The sequence below is a fragment of the Phyllostomus discolor genome, chromosome 1 (genome assembly GCF_004126475.2).
Source record: "Phyllostomus discolor isolate MPI-MPIP mPhyDis1 chromosome 1, mPhyDis1.pri.v3, whole genome shotgun sequence".
NCBI lineage: Eukaryota > Metazoa > Chordata > Mammalia > Chiroptera > Phyllostomidae > Phyllostomus > Phyllostomus discolor.
In genome coordinates, this window is record NC_040903.2 from 104,845,811 (window position 1) to 104,869,729 (window position 23,919).

At 40.1% G+C, this 23,919-nt stretch overlaps 2 pseudogenes; one reads left to right on the forward strand and one right to left on the reverse strand.

Annotated features, from left to right (window-relative positions):
• The first annotated feature begins 9,894 nt into the window (after positions 1 to 9,894).
• LOC114492000 lies at positions 9,895 to 11,478 on the forward strand (annotated as a pseudogene).
• A 5,394-nt stretch (positions 11,479 to 16,872) lies between these two features.
• LOC114492001 lies at positions 16,873 to 19,600 on the reverse strand (annotated as a pseudogene).
• Between the last annotated feature and the right edge of the window lie 4,319 nt (positions 19,601 to 23,919).

A 23,919-nucleotide genomic window follows, 5' to 3' on the forward strand; every position in this document is an offset into this window, starting at 1 on the left:
GTGACTTTTTCTCTCATCAAGTTAGAGAAGTTTTCCATCATTACTTTTTCAAACATGTTTTTTATCCCTTGCTCTTCTTTTTCTCCTTCTTGTATCCCTGTTATACAGATATTACTTTTCATGCTGTCCTGCATTTCCCTTAACCCCTCTTTTTTCTTTCTGAGCCTCTTTTCTTTTTTCTTTTTTGCTCTTTTTGGGTGTTTTTTTCTACCTTTTCCTCCAGCTCACTGATGCGATCCTCTGCTTCATCTAGCCTGGTTTTGATTCCTTCTGCTGTGTTCTTCAGTTCAGAAAGTGTATTCTTCATTTCCTTTTGGTCCTTGTTGATAGTTTCTATTTCCTTTTTCATGTTGATATAATTTGCAGTGAGTCCATCGTAGTTTCCCTGTAGTTCATGGTAATTCTCTGTGAGCTCATTGAGCTTCCTGATAACCATTGCTTTGAACTCAATATCTGATAGTTCATTTGCCTCTATTTCATTTAGCATTCTTTCTGAAGCTTCCTCCTTTCCTTTCATTTGGGGATTCTTTTTTTGTCTTCCCATTGTTTGTGAGACTCTTCTTGTTAGCCTCTGCTTCTTAAATTGATCTGTTCTGATTCCCTGGGCTTATGGTGTGAACTTGTATGGTAGAAGACCTGTGCGATTCAGTGGTGCAGTCTCCTTGATCTCCTGAGCTTGCTGGTCTTGGGCTGTCGTTTATGTTGGCTCTCTGTATGTTTTGGGTTTGATTGTTGTTGGGTCTTTCTTTGGTGGGCCCTTCCCATCATCTGGTTAACCGAGGGTCACTCTGTCCACCATGTCTTGTATTCTGCTGTGTGGGTGTGGACAGGTTGTATTGAAGTTGGTTCTTCTGTGTGTATGAGGTTTTGAGGCTTCTCTTTCATTCTCGTTCAGTTATTTGTTCTTGGTAATTTCTCCACCATTTAGTTGTATTTCCACATCAGTCTTGGGTTGAGATTAGTGTGGCTCCCACCCCCTCCTTCACCTTCTTCTGTTGTTATCTGTTGGTGGTTCCTTTGTTGGTGGATTTTCTCTTCCAGTAGGTATACTGGTGTTCACAACTCCCATCTACTCTTTTTTGTGAGCACTTGGAGTAGGAGGACACAATGGTTTAAGACAGTGGGAGTGTATTCTATGGTATTTAAAATACCAACCCTTAAACAATAGATAAGAGATCCCATGGATATGTATAGTGTTAACCATGATATTTCACCCAACTAGCCACTTTCTAAAAAGGGTGGAAAAAATATAAGACTCTTGTTAGGGGCTGAAAGTTTTGTAAATTGGATCTAGAAAGCAGTGAGCTTGTTGGAGGTCAGAGTATGGGGTAGAGTGAGAGTCAAGGATAAAAAATAGGTGTAGTATGCAGGATAATAGAGTTAACTACCACAGTAATAAAGTTCAGGAAATAGTGAAGTGAGCTAGGATTCAGGAGAGGTGCTATGTAGTATTTACAATTTTATGGAACAGCAATTATTTACAATAGTAATGGAGCAACAGTCATATGACAGAATCTAGGTGATCTGAATAACCAGAATAGGAAGTACAGGACCTAGAGTAGTGTGCTATTGGAACATAAGTGAAGTGAAAGACGGAAAACTAGAAATGCACTATGAAAGAGAGAATGAGAGAAACCAGTCAAACAATGCAACTTAACAAACCAAGTGAAGAAGACTAACCAGAAAGAAGAGAAATACAAAACTACTAATAAAATAAAAGATGTAAGAATAATGAAAAATAATAATACAATTATATAGTAATTTGCAAGTTCTTTGGAGTAGCAAAGTGAAATTTGTCTCACTACGTCTGTTGTTGGGATGACTTCTCTTTGGGTCTAAGTCTGGTCCTTTCACAGCTCCAGGTTTTATTGTCTTACTTGTGGCAATTTAAAAAATAAAAAAGAAGGGAAGGAAGAAGGAATTAAAAAGGAAAGAAAGGAAAAAGGAAGGAAGGAATTTTTTTTAATTAAAGAAATAGGAAGAGCCTCCTGCTGGCTTTAACAGGCCAAGCCAGTTCTGCTGGTCTTCCTGGTTGCAGCAGCCTGAGGGGGGATTGGTTTCACTTTTCTTTCTTCCTGAGCTACACTCTCCACAGCTGCTCAGCCTCCAGCCCAGTTCCTCAGTTCACTGCCCAGTACCCTCTACACCCTGCCTATGCCTTCAGTCCACCAATTGTGCTGTCCTTGAGGTGCACCAATTAGTGGCAACTCACACACCACCTTCTTGCTCTTTGCTGTCCTAGGTGCCAGGGACTCTCAGAGTCCATTCAGAGTAGTTCAGCTCCACCTCCCCCTACTGAGTTAAGTCTCTCTGGGGATTGCTGACTCCCTGAACCCTGAAGCTCTCCTCTGCAGGGCTCTCCACCTTCCTCTTACAGAGCCAGTCAGCCCTGCAGGGCAGAGGTGCTGCCATGGCTGCCGTTATGGATGCAGGAATACACTTACTCTGCTGCTGTCCCTGGGGCACAGGGGCAGGGTATGAGGTGCCTCTGAGTGGTGGGGTCAGGCGAGCTCCCTCCTGGGGCTGCAGGCATGAGCCCTCAACCTCCACTACTGGGTTGGGATTGGCAGCTGCCAGGTTCTGGGTTCAGGTGTGCACCATCCCCAGAGCTTCAGATATGAGCAGGCATCCTCCGCTGCCACAGCAAGAGTGCAGCCGTGGGGCAGGGGTAGGGGTGCAGGAGGCAGAAGCAGCTGCTGCAGGAGAATTCCCCAAACAGCCACTGAGTGCCCCTTTTTTCTCTTTTCCTTTTTGAAAAATTCCTCCTATTCAAGCCTGCCATTCCAAACAAGCACCTGGCCTCTTACACCACCTAACTCTCCAGCCAGACTGGGGACTCACCAGGTCAGGGTCTGTCACTGCCCAACTCTTCCCTGCCCTCATCCACAGTCTCAGTGGGTGCACACTACCCCTGTGTGTTTGCCACTTCATCCTTCTCCCCCCATGACTTCAAGCATCCAGGTCCCTCCTAATGCTGCTCAAACCTTGTTTGGCAGGGGAGGGGGCCATTAACCCAGCTCTCTCCCAAGAATCCTGTGGCAAACCTGGTGGGCACTGGGCCTGGGGCTGCAGCCACCCTGGTCCCCATGCTGGTCCCAGGAGCCTTATTGTCCTGAAGCACTCTCCTTACCATCTGATTTTTCAATGTTCCCTACAATTTTTGGTCTCATATCTTCATATATGCTGGGATACTGTTGGCTGTTCACTCTGTTCCTCAGAAGATCAACTAGGTGTTTCACCTGTGCACAGGGGGAAGTGGACTCTGCTCCCACCTATCTTACCACCATCAAAAGATCTTTCAAATAAGTTTTCAATTTCTTGTTCTTTCTCTTCTCCTTCTGGCACCCTTATGGTTTGGATGTTGGTTCATTTGAAGATATCCCAGAGACTCCTTAGCTTATCCTTGTATTTTTTAAATTCAATTTTCTTCTTGCTGTTCTGATTAAATGTTTTCTTCCTTATGTTCCAAATCCTTGATTTGACTCTCAGCTTCATCCCCTCCACTGTTGGTTCCCTGTAGATTTTTATTTCACTTAATGTAACCTTCATTTCTGCCCAGGTCTTTTTTATGCCATTGAAGTACCAAGTGAGTTCCTAGAACATCCTGATAACCAGTGTTTTGAACTTTGCATCTGAAAGGTTGCTTATGTCCATTTCATTTTGTTCTTTTTCTGGAGTTTTCAGTATTTCATTTGGGCCATATTTTTTGTCTTCTCATTTTGGCAGCCACCCTGTGTTTGTTTCTGTGTATTAGATAGAGCTGCTTTGAATCCCTGTCTTAATAACATGGCCTATTGTAGAGAAGCCAGTTGTATGGGGTGGAGCCTTAGGTAATCACCAGGGCAGGGCAACCTGTGTCACTGCTCTGTGGCTCTATGTGGGGGAGGTCTCAGAGAAGGGATAATGCTACTGCCTGGCCTCTGGAGTTTTACCCAGAAAGAAGCTGTCTCCTGGCTCTCATTCTTTTGCTAGTCACTTCATTTTTCTCCCCATATTCCACCATTGCCCTTCCAGCTGTTGTTCTGGTGCTGAATCCCAGAGGGAGTGAATCTGCATAAGTCCTAAGTCCATTGTGGGCCCTTTAAAGGGGGTCTCCTGAGAATCCCCCAGTTTCTTCTGCTGTCCCAACCCCCACTGGTTTTTATAGCCAGAAATTATGGGAACTTATCTTCCTGTCACTGGAACCCTGGCCTGGGTGATCTGGTCTGGGGCTGGGATCCATCACTCCCAAAGTATCCCTCCTAATTTTTATCCACCACACACAGATGTGAGACCACCTGTTCCATACCTCTGTGCCTCTCTGCATCTCTGCCCCTCCTACCTGTCTGGATGAATGTGGCTTTTTTAAATCCTTGGTTGTTGGATTTCCATTCAACTTGATTTTCTGATGATTCTGGGTGATATCTGTTTTATATCATCCAGTTGTAATTTTTGCTTTAGTTATATGAGAAGGCGGGGCTTGTTTACCTATGTCTCAATCTTGACCTTAAGTCTTAATACTAATATATACCAACCTTCAACTTCTCCTCTCCTCATGGTTTCCTCTCAAAAACATAGAGAACAATTAACCAGAATGATTTTCACAATACTCTTTCTTATACATTTGTTACTTTTTAAACAAAGAAACCCACTTCTTTTGACCTAAGATATGACTACTGAGATACCAATCACTGAAGATGAAAAGCCTGGTGTTCCGTGTCCATTTAAATCCAGGAGTTGGTACTTTTAACCCAAATGACATAACCTTTTACCCCACCCTTTAATCTTTCTTATTTATTTTTTATTCCATTCATTATTTTGTGCTTCTTTCCTTAAACCTACTCATCTCTTTTAAATATAGTGATCAAAATTGGTTATTATATTCTAAATAATGGTTGATCAATGCCAACTGTATCCTTGCCCTTTTCATGTCATGCTCCTGTTAATACAACTCTCAGTCATGTTTCCCTTTTAAAATATAATAGCATTACAAATTGCTGACGCATATTTAATTTATGGTCCACAATCCTTCAGCCAATTCTTTTAGTACACTTGAATGCAAATCACCAGGGTCTGTGCATTTAGATACAGATCTCACTTATTTAAATTATCTTCCTCCAAGTTTTCTTTTCCCATTTCGTTCTTCTAACATATGCATTACCTGTTTCCAGAGACCCATTCATTTGATCACGCAGAAAGGTTTTTTAAAAAGACATTAAATGCCCTGTGGCCTGTTGATGTCATCACCAGTCTCTTTCTTTCCTATCTAATTAAAGGACAACACTCTGCTTTAGTCTTTTCTTGCTCCTGATAGAGTAAAAAAGGAATGTTCTATTTCAACTTTGAAAGTTGCATTTCATTTCCTGCCTTAGTAATTCTGACCTTACATCTATGAACCTTTCTACAGGCATTTGTCCTTGAAGTATCAACTTTTTCTAGATTTTTTTCTATTTCAGAAGCTTCTGGGATTCTTTGATAAATCAGTTATAGTTTTTTTCTGTCTTACCAATACTTTTAGACATCTATGTGAACCTCTCCTCTCTCTTGTCTTTGACAAAGTTCTAATAATGCACTTTAAGAAATATAATCTCATATTTAAGTAATTAATTAAAAGAAAGATGAAAAAAAGGAGCCCAAGTGAGCACCAAGTTTCTTAAGAGAATATATCATGTGTTTCTGGGATTGTTTTGAACACTGAAGAATATCTGATCACTTTTACTTGGAATATTTTCTTCCTTTAAATCCTCAATACTTATCTCTCCTAAAATATCTAAGAGAAAGATATTCCACATTATATTCATCTACCCAGTCCAAAATTTGTCCTTGCCAGTCTTTGTTCCGCACTTAAAGTAAATTGTCTAGTTGCCACTTGAGTTCATTTCTTCCTATCACATCCTCAGCAGGGCAAGAATGAAAACTAGAGTGTAACTATCCTTAATGTAAGCCCAAATTTTATTCAGTACAATTCTGTGACCACTTCTCAGCATTCTTACGGCCAATATATGTATTGGTCTAATGATTCCAAGCCATCTGGGTAACTGTAATAGCCCCCAATCATTGGTTTTCTGTCCTCCTCCTTAAACTACCTGCAGTCTATTCTCCATACAGTAGCAGAGCAATTTTTGGAAAATATAAATTACATTATGTTGATCCTTTACTGTTAGTGTTCTATCGGCTTCCCTTCACACCCAAAATAAAATTTTAACTCTTTATTATGGTCTACAAGGCCTTCTATCATCTGACTCCTTCCCACCCACCTTCCTTTTCATTTTGATACTTGGACCTTTATACTTGCCATCTCCTGCCTAAAATACTCTTCCCCTTCACATCACCATTTGCTTAAACATCAGTACTCATTGCATGCATCTTGATCTGCTTTATTTTGTTTTCACTCCATTGTCCACAACCTGGCATCATATTATACTTATGTGCATTTGTTTAATATGTCTTCTTACTAGAAGGTTAAGTTTTATGAAGGCAAGGATTTTATCTGTTTTGTTCTATGCTGTATTTCCAGCAATTGAAACAATAACTGGCATATAGCAAGGACTCAAAAGTAATTTTGGAATGGTTAAATGATGAAATAATCCCTGATATTTTTACCTACTAATTTACCATATTCCTTCAGGGACACAGATTAAACACCATGATAAGAAAGGATTGCTTGGAATTCATGACCTTGCTCCTATCAGAAGTCCCATACAAAAGAAATGAATTTGACTTCATGAGACTGCGGCTTGGGAATATCTGCTGTGGCACAATATTCTGCATCTTTCTTTGAAAGTTCACAGGGGCAAATAATTTGAAGATTATCTACAGAAGAAAATTTTGCTTTCCCCACCACTCCTTGCAAAGGTCAAAAAGAACAGCATTGATCAGGGTTCAGAAGTGGTAAGAAATCCTGAGTAAAACTCATTGTGGGTTGCATTGTGAAATCTAGGAAAGTGTGAGAGCTTGCTAAATACTGATAAGGTTAAAACAAGGATGCTACTTTGAGAATTTGTTTTTTCTCTGTGTACCCAGCTACATCTTCCAGGTAATGAAAATCCCAAATGATAATCACAAGGTGAATCTCATTTGAGATTTGCTCTGGTCTGAAATAAAACCCTGAGGGAGAAAAAGTTGTCTAGAATTTCCAAGGACTGGTCTCATAAACATTCTTAAAAAAAAAAAGTTTGGTAAGTCGAAAATACTTTTTTCCAAATGTTTCACCACCATTAAAAATCAAGATATGATTTAGCAATTATTCATTCATGCATCCCATTACTCATTAAAAATGGTCAATAAACATTTGCTGCACACTTACTATGTCCATGGTACCAGATAAAGAGCATTCACAATGGGTGTAGGCATAATGGGAGGGTTTAAATACGCAGTCACCAATCTCCAAGAGATTTCAGGCTCTCTATTGGTCTCAAGGCTTCAAGCACTATTGCTCTCTGGAGCTCTTGTTAAAAAGAGAGGTGATTATGATCCAAGCATCCAGGGGCAGCCAAAGGTCTAAAATAGAGAAACAGTTTGACCACAGCCACTGGAGAAGTGATTTTTTTCCAAGTGTATTACAAAATAAATAGCCCCATTAAATTCATTGTTAATAAATATGCATTTCCATACTTTTCTTTGTCTAATTACTTGGACTTCAAATAATTCAGGTTCTGTGCTAGGCTTCACTGAAATTAGTCAGAAGATCATGATAAGGTAAATGTGTCATTTTGCTTATAAACACACATTCTATTCTTTCCATAAACATACAAAAACAAGCTTAATGCAGAGAAGAAAACTTAATCCTTCCCAGTTTTCCACTGTGTAAACCACTGCAGTGGAAATAGATGGGTTAGCTGAACACTCACTCCATCTTCTGTCTACCATGCCTTCCTGTACTACAGAAGCTGGAAAGATAAAAACATTTCCCTGATTCTTTTGAAGATGTGCTTGGGCAAGATCCAGACTCAAACCTGAGTTATATTGGGAAAGAGATATTTGTTTTGCTGGAGCAGATAACATGGCTCCAGACAGGTAACATGCTCCAGAGCCTATGTTGGAGCCAGCTTCCTAGATTTTGGCCCAGGGGTTGGATTTCTGAACAAACAGTGGAGGCAGTGATTTCCTGATCCCAGACTCACAATTAGGGAAATATGACCCTGGAACCAACAAGTGAGTCAAGTGGCCTCCTGATTTCCCAAACTTCCTGATTGTGCTGAAGTCACAGTTCCTTTCCTATGAGGGTTTGGTGTGTCCTTTTGGTAGTAGTTCCTGGAAGGCCAAGGGGGGCTCTGATCCTCCAATCCTTCCAACAGTTTTACAAGCACACCTGGGTTAAACCTCCTTCACCATAAAATAGCTTAAGTGTTTTCTCTTACATCCAGCAGAGCCCTGACTGATAGAACCCTGAACCAGTAGCCTCTGCTTTTTTTGTCTACAGAAAACATTCTCTGGGTCCTTATCTAAACACTACTTTGTGTGATATGTTGAGGTGTTTTTTTTAACACTACTTTAATGACTCTTAGAAAAGAACATAAAATTCCTTTTATGTCTCCTTGTCCTCTCTCCTCCTCCATTTTTAGTCAGCCTCCATTTCCTGGGTCATGGTAAGCTCCTTGAAGCAGATCTGTTAATGCAAGGGTCATAAAAAGAAGACGTGCCTTGAAAACATTGTCAGGAGGCTGGGTGGGGCAAGTTGGAATCAAGAAACTCCATTTTTGCTTTATTAAAAATTATTTTGTTATAAAACTTTGCACCTGAAAAACATCAAAATCTAGGATTCTGTACTTAGGGTTAAGACAAAACACTAAAGATAATATAGTCAAGCCTTCCAATGCTGACTGAGAAAATGAGACATTTAGTTCTTTGTAATTTTTAAATCAACCCTTACCTTCCAGCATGTGGAGCAAAACCATCCTAAGCAGCAGCAGCAGCAGCATAGCTCCTACCTGCTTAGAGCTTATACTGTCAAAGACTGTGTACTAGATCAACAATTATTTCCAAGTCTCACATCACTGCTGAAATGTCATTTCCTTTCTATAGATGAAAAAACTGAGGCACAGAGGAATTGCCCAGGGTTTTAATTCTGTTTAAATATAATCATCCTTCTAGTACATTCATTCAGTGCATCATTTAGTAAAACTTTTTTAACGACTTTATTTATTTATTTTTTTAGGCAGAGGGGAAGGGTGGGAGAAAGAGAGGACGAGAAACATCAGTGTGTGGTTGCCTCTCACACACCTGCTACTGGGGACCTGTCCTGCAACCCAGGCATGTGCCCTGACTGGGAAACTAACCAGCAACCCTTTGGTGCACAAGCCAGCACTCAATCCACTGAGCCACACCAGCCAGTGCTCATAAAACTTTTGAGCACCTCCAAGCAGCCATGCTTCCCAGGGACCCATGCCCCACATGGGGTCACACAGGAGATTAACAGGGAATAGGTCAGACACAATACTGTCAAACACTCTGTTCTTGAAACAGAAGAGGCCAGTCCTGCCCACTGCCATTGTGCAGGAAACCTGACACCACCATTTCTTTTAAAAAACACCTTGCACCCTGACTGGTGTGGCTGAGTGAGTTGGGCATCATCCTGCAAACCAAAAGGTCACCAGTTCAATTCCCAATCAGGGCCAAGTCCCCAGTTCTAATTGATGTCTCTCTCACATATCAAGGTTTCTGTACCTTTCTTTCTCCCTCCCTCCCCCTCTCTCTAAAAATAAATAAATAACATCTTTTATAAAATAAAATAAAGAACACCTTGCTTTGCTTCTGACCTTTTCATTTTTGCTTTTCATGCCTGAGTTTGCAACCAAGCACCATCTCTTATACTATATGTAACCTTGAGCAAGTTATTTAAACTCTCTGAGCCTGTTCCCTCTTCCTTAAAATGAACATATTAAAACTACCTACCTAGTGGGGGTTATTATAAGAATTAAACATAAGATCATAAATAGAACATTTAGGACAGTTCTGGCAAATGCAGGAAGCAGCTAGTAGCTCGAAAGAGGCCAAAGGAGTGGGCTCACCAGATGAGAGAGTCTAAACTGCTTGCTATGCAAGGTGGCCAGGATATCCTTGGAAGCTCACATCAAAGAGGGACTGCTGCAGCTAAAGGGCAGGTTAGTGCCAGACCTGGACTTGCCAGGTATCCGATCTCATGTTTGGATCCAGCTTAGCCTTCTCAGCCAGCCAGCATGCACTGCCACTTTCTAGCAGAGGTCTGATGTTCAGCAGATTAACCTCTCAAATGCCCAGGAAAAGTGTTTGCAGAAAGATGCTCTGTTCCAGATCAAAGGGAAAGCACATAATGCCAGAGAAGTCAAGCAAGCAGCACCACGTGGTGCTCCAGAAGTCCCACCAGGTGGCCAATGCCAGAGAAGCTGAGTTTGAATTGGAGTCCCCTGCTGCCTCCCTGAGTGTACCCCTCCCACAATGGGATGGTGAGCCCATTATCTGTAGCTCACTAAAACCAGGTGCTGCAGTGAAAGGATATGGCACCACTTTGTGCCCCTCATGCTGGAATAAGGACCAATGTCATCAATAACCACCAAACCAAACAGAATTTATACCACTTGGATGAAGATTATGACTTTATAGCTCCCATTCTTGGTAAACATATGAAATTTGCAAGCTCAGGCAGCTTTCTCCACCACTGGTGGGGCTGCACAGTCCCAAGCTTTCCATGTCCAAGTCCCTTTCACCAAAGTGGTTCAGAGCGATGTATACACAGCTCCTGCTCTCCCCTCCTCTGTTCAAATAAAAGCTTTGACCAACATGTCTACAACAAGGGCCCCTCCCCACCAAAGAGCTACTGCCTGCTAAGCCTGTCTTCAGCCCTTTGGAAAGCACTAAAGTGACAGTGAAATGCACCCTCAAGTCACAGAGGAAGAGGTTGCTAAGCTTTTCTCTGTGTGTGGAGTTCTGAAGCAGATTCAGCTGGTCCATCCTCTAGTAACAGAGGTGGTCTTTGTGAAGAAGAATGATGCCATCACCACAGAAAAGAAATGTAGTAACATGTGTCTGCACAGGCAACCAATGAAGTGCAACCTTCATGTGAATAAGAATGTTATCACCTCAGACCAGCCCATCCTGCCACAGTTGAGTGATAGTTCCTCAGTACAAAGGAGAGCAAGCTGCCTTTCATGGTGAATTCTGCTGCCTCATCCAACCTTCCTACTGAAGTGGATACTGACACCATCCTGAAGGTTCTCTCTAAGTCCTCAAGGGCTTTTGGGGCCACATAGCTCACAGAATTCTAAACCAAACTTTGAGGGGGGGAGTGAGGCAGCCATAAGCAGGGGCAGAGAAGGGTGGCTCTGTTGTCCAAAGCAAAGCTTGTGGCCCATGGTTCTTTAGATCCAAGGCCCTGAGTATAGGAAAGGTAGCAGGAGTGTTGGAGAGCTTCTTCATTGGAGGGACCCACCTTTCTGTGATGTGTTCTGCTATGTACTCTTCTGTACATTAACCTTTTCTACAGTGTGTTTCTTCTCCCTCCACCTCACCACCAAAAAAAAGAAGAGTGTTGGCCTGTAATAACAGTTAATATGTTAGTTGTTATTATCATTGCTGCTATTATAATTATTATTTATTATTATTTATTATTTATTATGGCAACACACATAGAAGTACACTGAGTATTTATAGACTATGAGAAATCTTAGGGTATGATCTTCTCAGAAAGGGAAGGCCATAAGAATGGAAAACCATTCCTTTTATTTAATTGCCATTTTATGTTTATTTTTTAATTAAACTTATTAGGGTAACATTGGTTAATAAAATTATATAGATTTAAGGTATATAATTCTACAATACATCATCTATATATTGTAACTGTGCGCTCACCACCCCAAGTCAAATCCCCTTCCATAACCATTTATTCCCCTTTTACTCTCCTACCTCCCTTACCTCTGGCAATCACCATACTGCTATCTGTGTCTGTGAGTCTTTCTTTTCTTTTTTCTTTGCTTAATCAGCTCATTCATTTTAATCTGACTTGATTCAAAGTTTAGTTTAAAGACAAAAGTCAGTTCCTGACTCCCAAACCTGTGGGCTACTAAGATTTGCTTTAATAATACATACTGATTTCGATCTCCCCAAATTAGAAGTACTTCAGTACATTCCATTGTTCTCTCAAAAAAAAATAAGTCTTTTTGTAATAGAGGACTTATTTGGGTGTGCCACCCAAATCCCAACTTTAGTACTGAAGGATTTAGTCCCTCAACTGCTACCCTCCAAGAACCCTCAGCTCTCAGGCCTTGGGAATTGCCCTCAGCTGGCTGAAGACACCACCTCAACCACAGTCTTACCTTCTTCCCAATCCACTCTGCTTTCAGTGCCTGGTTGATGCAGGGACGTGAAAATCCAGCTTCAAAGCCCTAACTGAGGACAACTTCAAAGGGCTATTCCTGCAGCAGAGCTCCCCTTGGGGTCAGCCACTTCACAGCCTGGCTCTCCTTCTGCCCACCCCCTCCCTAGCAAGTGTTAATCCTAAAAGCATGCCCTAATACACTCCTAGCATACTCATCTCTGATTTAGAGGCTACCTCTCAAGAATCCCACCTGCGACATCCAATCTGTAGATGTAAACTCCAAGTTTGGTACATGTCAAAACAACATTCTAACAGAGACCAACCTCAACTCACTACAGTAGGCACCTCCGCAGTTTCTGTGTTTCTCATCAGCAGTGTGATCTTCCTGGATCCTGTGCCTCAGAAGGTCTGTCCCCGTTGAAGGACCTTCAAAGCAGTCTGCTTATAAACCTGGTGTAAGAACTTCAGCTCCATGACTGTGTCAACTCCTTCCTCATAGCTTTTGTTTTTCTATTACTCATCCGCAGACTGAGGTAGAACACGTTCAAATAATGTTCCTCCCAAAACCTTACTCAGGGCTTTTTTTAGGGATTGGGCTTTTGAAGCCTGGTTCCTACTTCGCTTAAAGTGACTCCTACCCATGAGGCTCCTCAGGACTTTATGTGGATAGAGGTCTGTCGGGCCTAGTGAACCTCACCTACCAATGCAGCTGGTTCTCACATGGCTCGCCCAATCCACAGGATTTAACATGAACTGTTAATATTGTTTTCTGGTTGGAGATGAGCATAAATATTTATCTCCAAAGCAGAGTCAAATTCAGCCTAGTTTATAGCTGTAATTTTTAAAAGACTGAACAATTCCAAGTCCCCTTTGAATACAAAAGGATTATTATGCCCTGGCAATGTGGCTAAGTTGATTGGAGCATCATCCCATAACCGAAAGGTTGCAGGTTCAATTCCCAGTCAGGACACATACCTAGGTTTCAGGTTCAGTCCCAAGTCTGAGCATGAACGGGAAGCAGCCAGTCGATGCTTCTCTCTCGCATCGATACTTCCTTCTCCCTTCTTCTCTCCCTTTCTCTCTCTCTAAAAAGCAATGGAAAAAAAAAACACAATGTTCTTCAGTGAGGATAAAAAATAAATAAATAAAAGAATCATCTAACCAGCAGAATTCATTGGATGAATTCAGGACTGTGTACAGTTTACAGCTTCCCAATAAGTATGACATAAATCTACTTCATCACCCAGGGCAGGTACGACAAATGTGTCTCTCTCCTCCTTGAGCACAAACCTAGCCTTAGTCGTGCCTGATTCCTGCTCTCATCTCTGCCAGAGCACTTGAGAAAGATTAATCCTCAACCCCAGATGACTTCTGCTCATGCAGAGAGTTGGTGGAACTGCCACATGGAGAGGAGAAAAGCAAAACAAATTGGGCAGCGTGGGTTTGTGTGGACAAGGTTGGTTTGCGTTTCATTTGCTCCCATTGTCAGTCATTTTCATGCTGTCCTGAAAGCTATCCATGGTGTCTCCACTGGAGTGAGCAGCTGATGAGAGCAAGCATCACATGAAGGAGAAAATGGACTATATACCAGGAAATCTCAGGCTGTCTCCCAGGAAGAAACATATTACTTATGAAGAAGTAATCCATCAGACCTTTTTTAACATTGGTCAAATTTTAATTTAAAGGAATGTATCAAGGGTGGGCAATAGTAGCTTTACAGTTGTGAGCACACAAAACAGAGTTTATTCTTGCATTATAATTAATTATTGTATTTAGTAATAGTATTATTATTAACCTACTTATGCCCACCCCTGTATAAAGCACATTGCACAATGCTCGGCACCTGACACTCCCTCAGTAACTCATAACTGTTATCATCACAGCCTCCTTTTTCTTCATTATTGCTCATGAATTATAACTGTTAGTATTTAGCAATCATTGAGAGAGATTTATTCCCTCCAATGAGGTCATCTTCATGAAATACATAACCACTAAAACCCCCTATGGAATGTTGTTGGGTTGCCTTCTTTTAAAAACAGGCATGATACGGTAACCATAAATTTGTTGTCTATACAGGTTGAAAACTCCACCATGTTGTCTTTCACAATTCTTTAGATACAAGACCTCAAATGAAAACTGTGGTTCATAGTTTTCCCAGATGCTAATAAGAATTAACCTCTTACTATACTTCTGTGGCTCCCTCATAGCAAGCTCATTAATAATAATTGTTACCATTTATTGATCACTTACCACATGCCAGGCATAGAGCTAAGAGCAGGAAAAAAAACATAGAAAAAAAGGAATTTATCAAATGGATACTTTATGCTTTTAATAAGTATATCAGTTAGAAAATGGGTTCTCATAATTATAGTATATATCAATAAAAGGATGGTTTTAGTTCAGTAGGAAAAGAAGATTGCATAAATTGACAGGAGGAAGAACTACTGAGTGTTAATGTATTATACCAAATAAAATCAATGGCTATCCTATTATTAATAATGATAATAGTCATGGCTGCTATTTATTGAGTACTAGCTATATACCAGGAATTGTACTAAATTGTTTACACTACCTCTTTTAATCCTAATCACTAAATTATAGTGAGGGAGTTGTACCCCAGTTTAGATAAGTAGAGGTTTCAGAGATGAAATAGATTACACAGCTAGAAAATAGTGAGAAAGGGTGTTCCAGTAAAGGACTGTCTGACTCTGCCCTTAACCTCACTCACTGACCATCGGTCACTTTTCACATCTTCGTGACAAAAACCAGGATAGACATTATACACTCAGCCATGCTTTCTCCCTCTTCTTTCAGTCACTATAATCCTGCCAGGGCCTGCCAGTCCTGAGACTCCACTAGTGCACAACACAGCTCAATTTCTGAGGCCCCCTGTTTGAAGACATTCACCCTACCAGCCTGGCTTCTCCACCCGTAGGACACCTACCTAGCCAAGTGGACAGTTCCTTTCCCTTGCATTCAAGGCCACTTCAACTTGGACATACATCTCGGATGTTACGGACCTGACAATAGTTTTCAATAAAGTGCAGTGCAGCTTTCATTAGAGCCAAGACTCATCTTAAACTGAAGACAAACTCTAACTCAGGGGCTTACTTGCATATTTTTATCTTCTTAGATATGGTAAACATTGAGTTATTTGCATGGTATTTCTGAACAACTACAGGTATTTTGCTTTTAATTGGAAAGGACTGTCTGAGCACAGATCACCTGCGTTCAGAAGAGACCATTCCCCCCTGTGTCTCATGGCCTGTGGAAGTGCTCCTCGGCTTGCAGCTATGTGGGCACTTGACTTACTGACTCTCCAGGTAGAAAGTTCATTGAGAACAGATTGCTTTGCTAATCTTCTGTCCCAGGAGGCCCTTTTTAGATAGGGAGTTCTCAAGAAAACAATTGTTGAATTGAATTTTACCTTTCTTTTATACAGAAACAAACTCCAGAGAAAACTTGTCCTCTAGAGTGACGAGTCATCCTGGGTTGCCAGAGGCATTCCTGGTTTGGGCACTGAAAGTCACAAGTCCTGGGAACTCCATCAGTTTGGGGTAAATCTAGACAGTTAGTCCCCCTATCATCCTCTCTGGCATATGTACACCTACTTCCAGGGCAGTCCTCCTCACCAGTCTGAGGGAATACTCCAAGGAAAAACAAGATTATTATACATGCTCATTTGGACTTCTCAGAACATAAAATGAAATCTAACATAATAGGTGTAGAAGCATAATTAGCTAAAAGACAAACTTAAAAAGATTTTTAGCCCTAGAGATATTTCTCCTCCATTTTTTTAAAGAACCTAATAGTTACATCATAACTATTGAAAGATACAGTGGGAGGGGTGAAATGATGGCAGAAAGAAGTGAGACCCTCAATGTGTACTGTCATCTCTTAGAACACCAATGTCATGTGAACCTAACAGTACCTGTGTAATTTTAGCAGCATATTGTGCACATGTTTTTAAAAAATCAATTTTTCTTAAGAGCCGAAGGGTTAAGGAGAGGTCGCAGGCACAATTGGAGAGCCTAAAAGCCAGATATTATTTTTGAGAGACTATAATAGCCTGGTGATCAGTTCAAGAAAATCACAGTCATTCAAGATGATGTCTTACATGTACTGGCTTCTCTGTAAAATGAATTTACCTTTTCATTATTATTTACTGAGTGAGCCAGAATTTCATTTGTATGGATTTTATCCAGCAACTAGGGAGAAAAAAACACAGGGAATCTAATAAAAAGATGAAGCTGCTCTACAATATTTTGAGTCTGTATGCTGCCTTTTGAGGTCACATTTCTGTCTTTTTTATGATGTTCATTTTAGAAAATAAAAAAATTTATACATTTGGAGTTATACATTTTACGTATTCCAATTGACAGCAAATTCAACCTGACAAGTATGAAGACAGACACACCTATGAGGAATGACAGAAACAAAACAGTGGCAAAAATGAAATCACAACCTCACTGCAGGATGGTCTCATTGGTTTATCATTTGAGTGATAATATAGAATCTTGTCTGCCTGGTACAGGCATTTCAGTTCTATCATTTCAGGATGGGTGGTAGGAACATAACACAGTTAGATGTGACATATGCCATTTTTTTAAGATAGAAAAATTTTCTTTTATTAATGACCCCAATAGTATTTTAGATACAGGAGTTTTGAATTCAAATACTTAGGGAAAACAAGTTAAGATTGCATTATCCTGAAACTCATTACCAGTAACATATTGCAAAGCAAAACACCTTGGAAGAAGGGTGAAAGGGAAGGGGAGTGAGGGCAGGAAGATAAAGGAAAAGAATTAAGTTGATCAAGTGGAATTTTTTTAATTCTTGGGAACTATGAAGTCCTTGCAAGCACAGCTCATTTCTGCAGATTATTTTCCAAATGTGTACAACTTAGAAACAAAATAGAGATGCCTTAAGAACCTGAAGAGGCACAACATTAAAAGCCACAATTATCCAGTGGCAAGTGTTCCAGCCTTCAGTTTCCAGCCACTTCCTTTTCCTGTTCCCAAGAGGAGCAAGATGAAAATGTCTTCCCCATAATTGTTTTCATTTCTTTCTTCTCAGCATCTAGGCATGCACAGTTCAACATCTTGAGGAAGTTGGATGTTTTGCATATGTGTGTGAATACAGGCCTTAGAGCACTTGTAGTCGTGCAGGTGGTCTGGCACGTGTGGATCAGGAGGATGGTGTTGTCTCAAGCACCAACATGGTGTGACGAGGGAACAGCACGAAGGTAATATAGTCAGAGTTGTCACCCACAGCAGCATCATTGTCTTTCAGCTCCAGAGGAGGTTCCCTGTGGCTAACGAGGACCTGTGGGGCTGGCTATGTATCTGGCTATGCATCCTTCTTTGAACTGCTGCATGAACATCTTTCCAATGACCACACTGTCATCATGCTTAAATACTGTGCTGAAGACTGCTGTGACTCTGTTCTTTTCAGACTCAACATGAGACATTTCATCATCTCTATAATGGATAACTGCCCTGTTCTCTCCTTGCTTGCTCTCTTCTTGGAACTGGAGGTATTTCTCAAAGACAGAGGCAAAACAATTTCGTTTCAATATGTCAGCCTAATACACAATGGAATCTTTGGATAAGGCAGATTTTCAAGGTTGTATAGCAAATAGACATTGTGTCCTGATTCTGGATTTACCAAGTAACTCCAGAACATTCTCTTTCATAACTCATTAGTACCATGTGCCTAAAGTTGCTTGTAGAATTTCAAAGATATACTGACTATACTGATATACTTTCATTTTGTCTCCACTAGGATTTGAAATATGATAGAGGACCCCATCAAAATTGTCAAATGTTGCTTCTACTGCTTCTGATTTGTTTCTGGCAGCCAAGTTCTCAAACTTGGAACTTGAGCATGAGAGTCTCCTAGATGATGCAATTGTTCATAGGATCGTGGCAGTGACTAGTCGCAGAAATCTGGACCCACCTGCTGAGCTGCTGCCTCTGCCTCACCTGCTGTTGTGCCGTTTTTGATACAGAAAGCTGAAACTCTAGGAAGTATGTTCATTAGCAAGTCCCCTCCTTAACAAAGTCGTTTCAAGGGACTTTCACTAAACCACCCACCCTTTTCATTTCTCATGGTTCACTGTTAAGTCCTGGGGTATAGGGAGTTTCACAATTAAACATTTTCTTTATAAAATCATTGCATTATGCTGGCTTCCAGGTCAGAGTTCATTAAAATGTATTCAAAAATTAAAATCTGCTATGCAATGATTTTGCAACCTATGCACCCCTAGTGGCCATAGTCACTACAAAGGGTCTGTGACTCTATTTTGGATTTTCCTAATTAATATTACCAAAAAATCTAGTTACTGAAAGCATCCCAATTGTCTATCAACAGATAAATAGATAAGCAAAATGTGGTGTATACATACAATGGAATATTATTCTGTCTTAAAAAGGAAGGATATTCTGACACATGCTACAACATGGATAAACCTTGAAGATATTATGCTAAGTGAAACCGAAATAAGCCAATACAAAATATAAATACTGTATGATTCCACTTAAATGAGGTAATTAGAGTAGTCAAATATATGGAGACAAAAAATGCAGAATGGTGTTTGTCAGGGACCAGGAGGAGGGGGAATAAGGAGTTATTGTTTAATGGATCTGAAGTTTCAGTTTTACAAGATGAAAAGAGTTATGGAGATGGGAGATGGTGATGGTTGTATTTGTCATAACTGTATTTAATGTCACTGAAGTGTACACTTAAAATGGTTAAGGTACATTTTATGTTTTGTGTATTTTACCAGAATTTAAAAATTGGAAAAAATATATTTATGGATATATATGGCTACTATTGTGTAAGGGCTCTTAAATTTTTAACACAAAAACAGAATCCTCACATGCAAAAGTTTGGGAGTCACCAGTCTAGTGGGAAAAGTATAGGTGGGAAACATAGAACCTGGGTTTTTATGTTATGTCAGACACCACGTTTTAGAGCTTAAGCAAATCATTTGTCTTCTCTGTACCTCAGTCTCTACATTGAACAAATGAGGATGGGTGAAGGGAAGCTCATGGAAAAGTTTAAAAATAGCCTTCAAAGAAAATAGTTATGACTTATCCAGCTTCCTGTTCCATTGCTCCTAACCAGGACTTAAAATATCAAATTAACGATATTCATTTCTCAAATAAATACCAAATCCACCTAAAACCATAATTATGAATCCCAGAATCATTGATTAGGGTTATTAAATTTAATCCTATCTCTGGCTGTCAATACTTGATGGCATTGCGGTTCTCTAACTCTTCAGCTGCTTTGTGAGCAGTGGAAAGCTTACCTGTCAAAGAACATTACTTATAGCATCCAAATCCATGAAGCAGTATTCACTCTTAATGCAAGAAACATCTGGATGTCTGTACCTCCCAGACCCAGATCCATGGAGGCAGTCTGAATATCATAGGTCCATCAGGAGAGAGCCAACAATTGTTCAGCACTCACGGCCTGCCGCAGTGAGGCAAAAGGTGGGCCACATGTCACTGGGGTAGAGAGGTGGGAAAGGTGCTGGCTTCTTTTCCACACCAGCTACTACAAAATACCCAGGTTCACACACTCATTGCTGAATTCCCTGATTTTGAGAACTCAGGCTAAATCCCAAATGTTAACTGGAGCTGAAAATCAAAATTCAAGTTAAAATCAACAGTAAAACTGAAGTAATTCTGAACAATAGCAGCCTTTGAAGCAACATAGCCCCTGTCCACTTTAATTTAAAGATAAGCTTCAGAAATTCAATACTAAAAACCTATTTGAAACCACAGCTTTGTGGCCCATCTTGATGGATATAAAATAACATTATTGTTTGTATGAAATAACATTAAAGAGGAAAAATGGAATAGAAAATGATATTTTAAGACAAATGATTGATTATAACTATGCAGAATACTTATATGTACATTAGTAAAGATAGATTATTTTGAATAATAAAAATAGTTTAATATTATTTTTCATAAATTTGTATAAGTTTGGAAGGAAATTAGAATGGGAGAAAAAGAGATACAGAAAGATTCAATACAACTTAAATAGAACCAGTTTTAAACAAGTGACCTGAGATACAAGTCTGTAAAAAGCTCCCTTAGAAACCTCTGACATCCCCCAGGGCAAAGGTGCATAATTCAGTGGCCATTTCATTATCTGAATTGAGTGAGTGCCATCCTAGTCTCATGTTCCACCATCACCTTCATTTTTGTTGTTTCTCATTCTGCCCAGATCACAAGCTGCAAGCTGTCAGAGAAGTAAAAGTGCAGCCCCACTGGTAATGGGTAAAACCCCCCAAATGTTTGGACTGATAGTATTATCTACCAAGCCAGAGGGACAAAAAGCCAATCAGGAGAGAAGGGTCTCTGCTATATGTTAATGCTGACCTTCTTGGAGCATCGTGTTCTCTCTAGCTTCCACACATGCCTAATCACTAGGGAGCTGTCTAGCTACACGAATTTTTCACATTTGTCAGCTAAATCAGCGTTCCAAATGCACAATGCAGCACTTAGAAGCATTATGTGAATTTATTAAATTCTCTGGAGGACTTTGGGTCCATAAAACAGTAAATTGATTACAGGAAACCGAGGCCATAATATTTTCATCAGCAACAAAAGCAGCCATGCTCCCATATTGTCCACAGCATGTGAAGAGAAACTGTTCCTCACTTTACTTTAGCCAGCAGGCTGAGAATCACACAGCAAAAGAGAAGAAAGCTCTAAGATGTGCTAACAATCTATCATTTAATCGGTTTCTTTTAGAATGCCAACTTTCCAATGCACCAGTTATAAGGAAACACATGTGAGAAATTTAAATGGCCTCTTTCTACTCTGGATTTGCATGAATGCTTCCAGAATTAGCCCCTGAGATCATCTGCTCATTGACTTTACCATAAAAATGCTGATTGACATTGCTATCAAAATGAGGAGCATGTAGCCCTGGCTGGCATAGCTCAGTGGATTGAGCATGGACTGGGAACCAAAGTGTCCCAGGTTCAATTCCCAGCCAGGGTACATGCCTGGGTTGCAGGCCATTACCCCCAGCAACTGCACATTGATGTTTCTCTCTCTCTCTCTATCTCCCTCCCTTCCCCTCTAAAAATAAACAAATAAAATCTTTTAAAAATGAGGAGCATGAGTAGCAAGCCTAGGGGAGATGATGGGTCAATGTTGATGACACAATTTTGATACTAAACATCCTTATTTGTGATCTGTGACCATGTGACTGACTACCCATACCCTGTCCAAAGAGGACACAGAAGGGACACACGTAGCATCTTCTAGGATGCCTAATACACCAGGAATTCGTTTAGATGCTTTCCCCTGTGTTATCCTGTGTCAAGTATTGCAACAACCTTATGAGCTAGGTATTACAATTCCTGTTTTTAAGTTAGGGTAGTTAAAAAAACTGCCTCAAATCACATAGATGATATGTAGTTCATTTGGGATCTAAACCAGGACTGCATTTCCAAAGATATTCTTGTTCTATGACCCCACTGGAAATAGTTGCTGCTCATTCCTTCTAAAAGCTTTGACTCTTGCAGAAGGTAATTATTGGGCATCTTTCTACTGCTGCATGGGGCAACTTTCACTATCCTGAACCTTTCTGGATAATGAGCAGAGGGTAAATTTGGGGGCAATCTTGTTAGCGCCTTGGCAACAGAGATGTCATTTTAAAGCCTTCTCCTAGAATATGACTTTGACTGTTTCACTGTGTCTTTGAACCTTCTATAGGCATGCCAGAACAGGATATAATTATGAAATTCAAATATGATGAGTGACAACATTTCTAACCTATCACTAGATTTTAATAAGCATCTAAAATGACCATCCTCCATTCTGTGTAAAAGGGGGGTAGTATAAGGGTTATAGTCAGAGGATCAGCAATTCTTACTCCTCTGTAGCCTCCAGACTAGACAAGGTGTATGAAGGAGTGAAGCAGGGAACTTGCTGCAGGGGGAACCATGGATTTAGAGACTATCAACTCCTCTCCTCTCACTACAGTCCTTGGAGAAGTATCAGAATCTTCATAAAGCTTAAAAACAGCTGGGCAAAGGCTAGCCTGGGAAGAAGGGCTCTGTTTTATTCATTTGTGGATTCCCAGTGCTTGGCAAGCTGCTTGGTACTCAGTAGAACCCAAATAAGTGTTTATTAAATTCAAATGAAATATTAAGACAGTTCAGCAGTTTGTCAAGTTATATGAATCAGAGTATTAAGAGCTACTCTGTGAGTTGTTTTTAAATGTAACAATTTGCAAATGTAATTGTATTTCATATGTGGTTAGTCACAAAACTGTCCAGCACCTCCCAGTTCATCTTAAAGCTTAATTCAAACTATTCTTGATCTTGTAGTAAAAACTATCCATTACATCCAATTTTTCCTAGCAGATGCCCCCATCCAAAACAGTCTTTCAAAACTGGAATTATCTAGGCCATACCAGGCTATATAATCAAAAACAATTAGCCACCTTTAAATCTATCAAGTGTTTTTATTCTTCTCCATACTATTGGCTTAAATTGTCTGAATTGCAAAGACTGTCTCCCTCTGACTTTTTTGCTTGGGGGGTGGGGAGATTCCCCTATTGATTGCTTCTCTGATGCTAAAAAAAAAATCCTATCAATCCTTCAGAAACTAATCTAATTCATTGTGAGGTTAATGTTGTGAACTCCCATTTATACAGTCGAAACCTAAAAAGCCTCAGTTGCTGCATGAAACATCACCACCTGCTGTCAGAATTCCCACATTACATGCTCATATTCTCAGCCCTGAAATCCATTCAAAATTGGTGAACTTGCTCAGAAACTTTGACAAGTAACCTCATAACAGAAATGATTACAAAAACTTCAAACAATAAATTTCTTACTCTGTCCCATACTAATGGAAACTATTCACTGCTCACAATACTTGTTTTGTTTTTTTTTAAATATCTACCCTGACCAGGTGCTCAGTTGGTTGGAGCATCATCCTGTACACCAAAGAGTTGCAGATTCAATTCCCGGTCAGGGCACATACCTAGGTTGTGGGTTGAATCCCCCATTGGGGTGCATGTAGGAGTCAACTGGTCAATCTTGCTCTCTCTTATCGGTGTTTCTCCCTCTCTCTTTTTCTCCATTCCTCTCTCTCTAAAATTAATAAAATATATCCCCAGGTAAGGAATAAATAAATAAATAAACGCTTTAAAAAGTGAAAAATGAAAAATACCTCTCTCTACTTTTTTCTTGGTCCATAAAATTGTAAAAGATAGAAGTTTCCATCAAATGTTTTACCAATATCAAACGTATTCAAACCAAACATTTCATGTCTTTATGTTAAAGGAGTTCATCAGTACTATTCCATGTATAATAAATTTATTTCTTACAAAACACCAAAACTAGTTTTAATGATAATCATATAGTTGGTTCTTTCACTGTAAATATTTACTTATTTCTGATGAGAACACTCATTCAACAAATATTTACTGATCACATAGACTTGGGGATACCACAGTGAACAAGATGGATCTTGTCCTTGCCCACACAAAAAATTGTAGCCTAAGGGAAAGAGCAGACAACCCATACAATGTCATAAGTTTTATAACAGAAGAATTTGGGGGGTAGAGCAAGGGCACCTAACATAGTCAAGGGGATTCAAGGACAACCC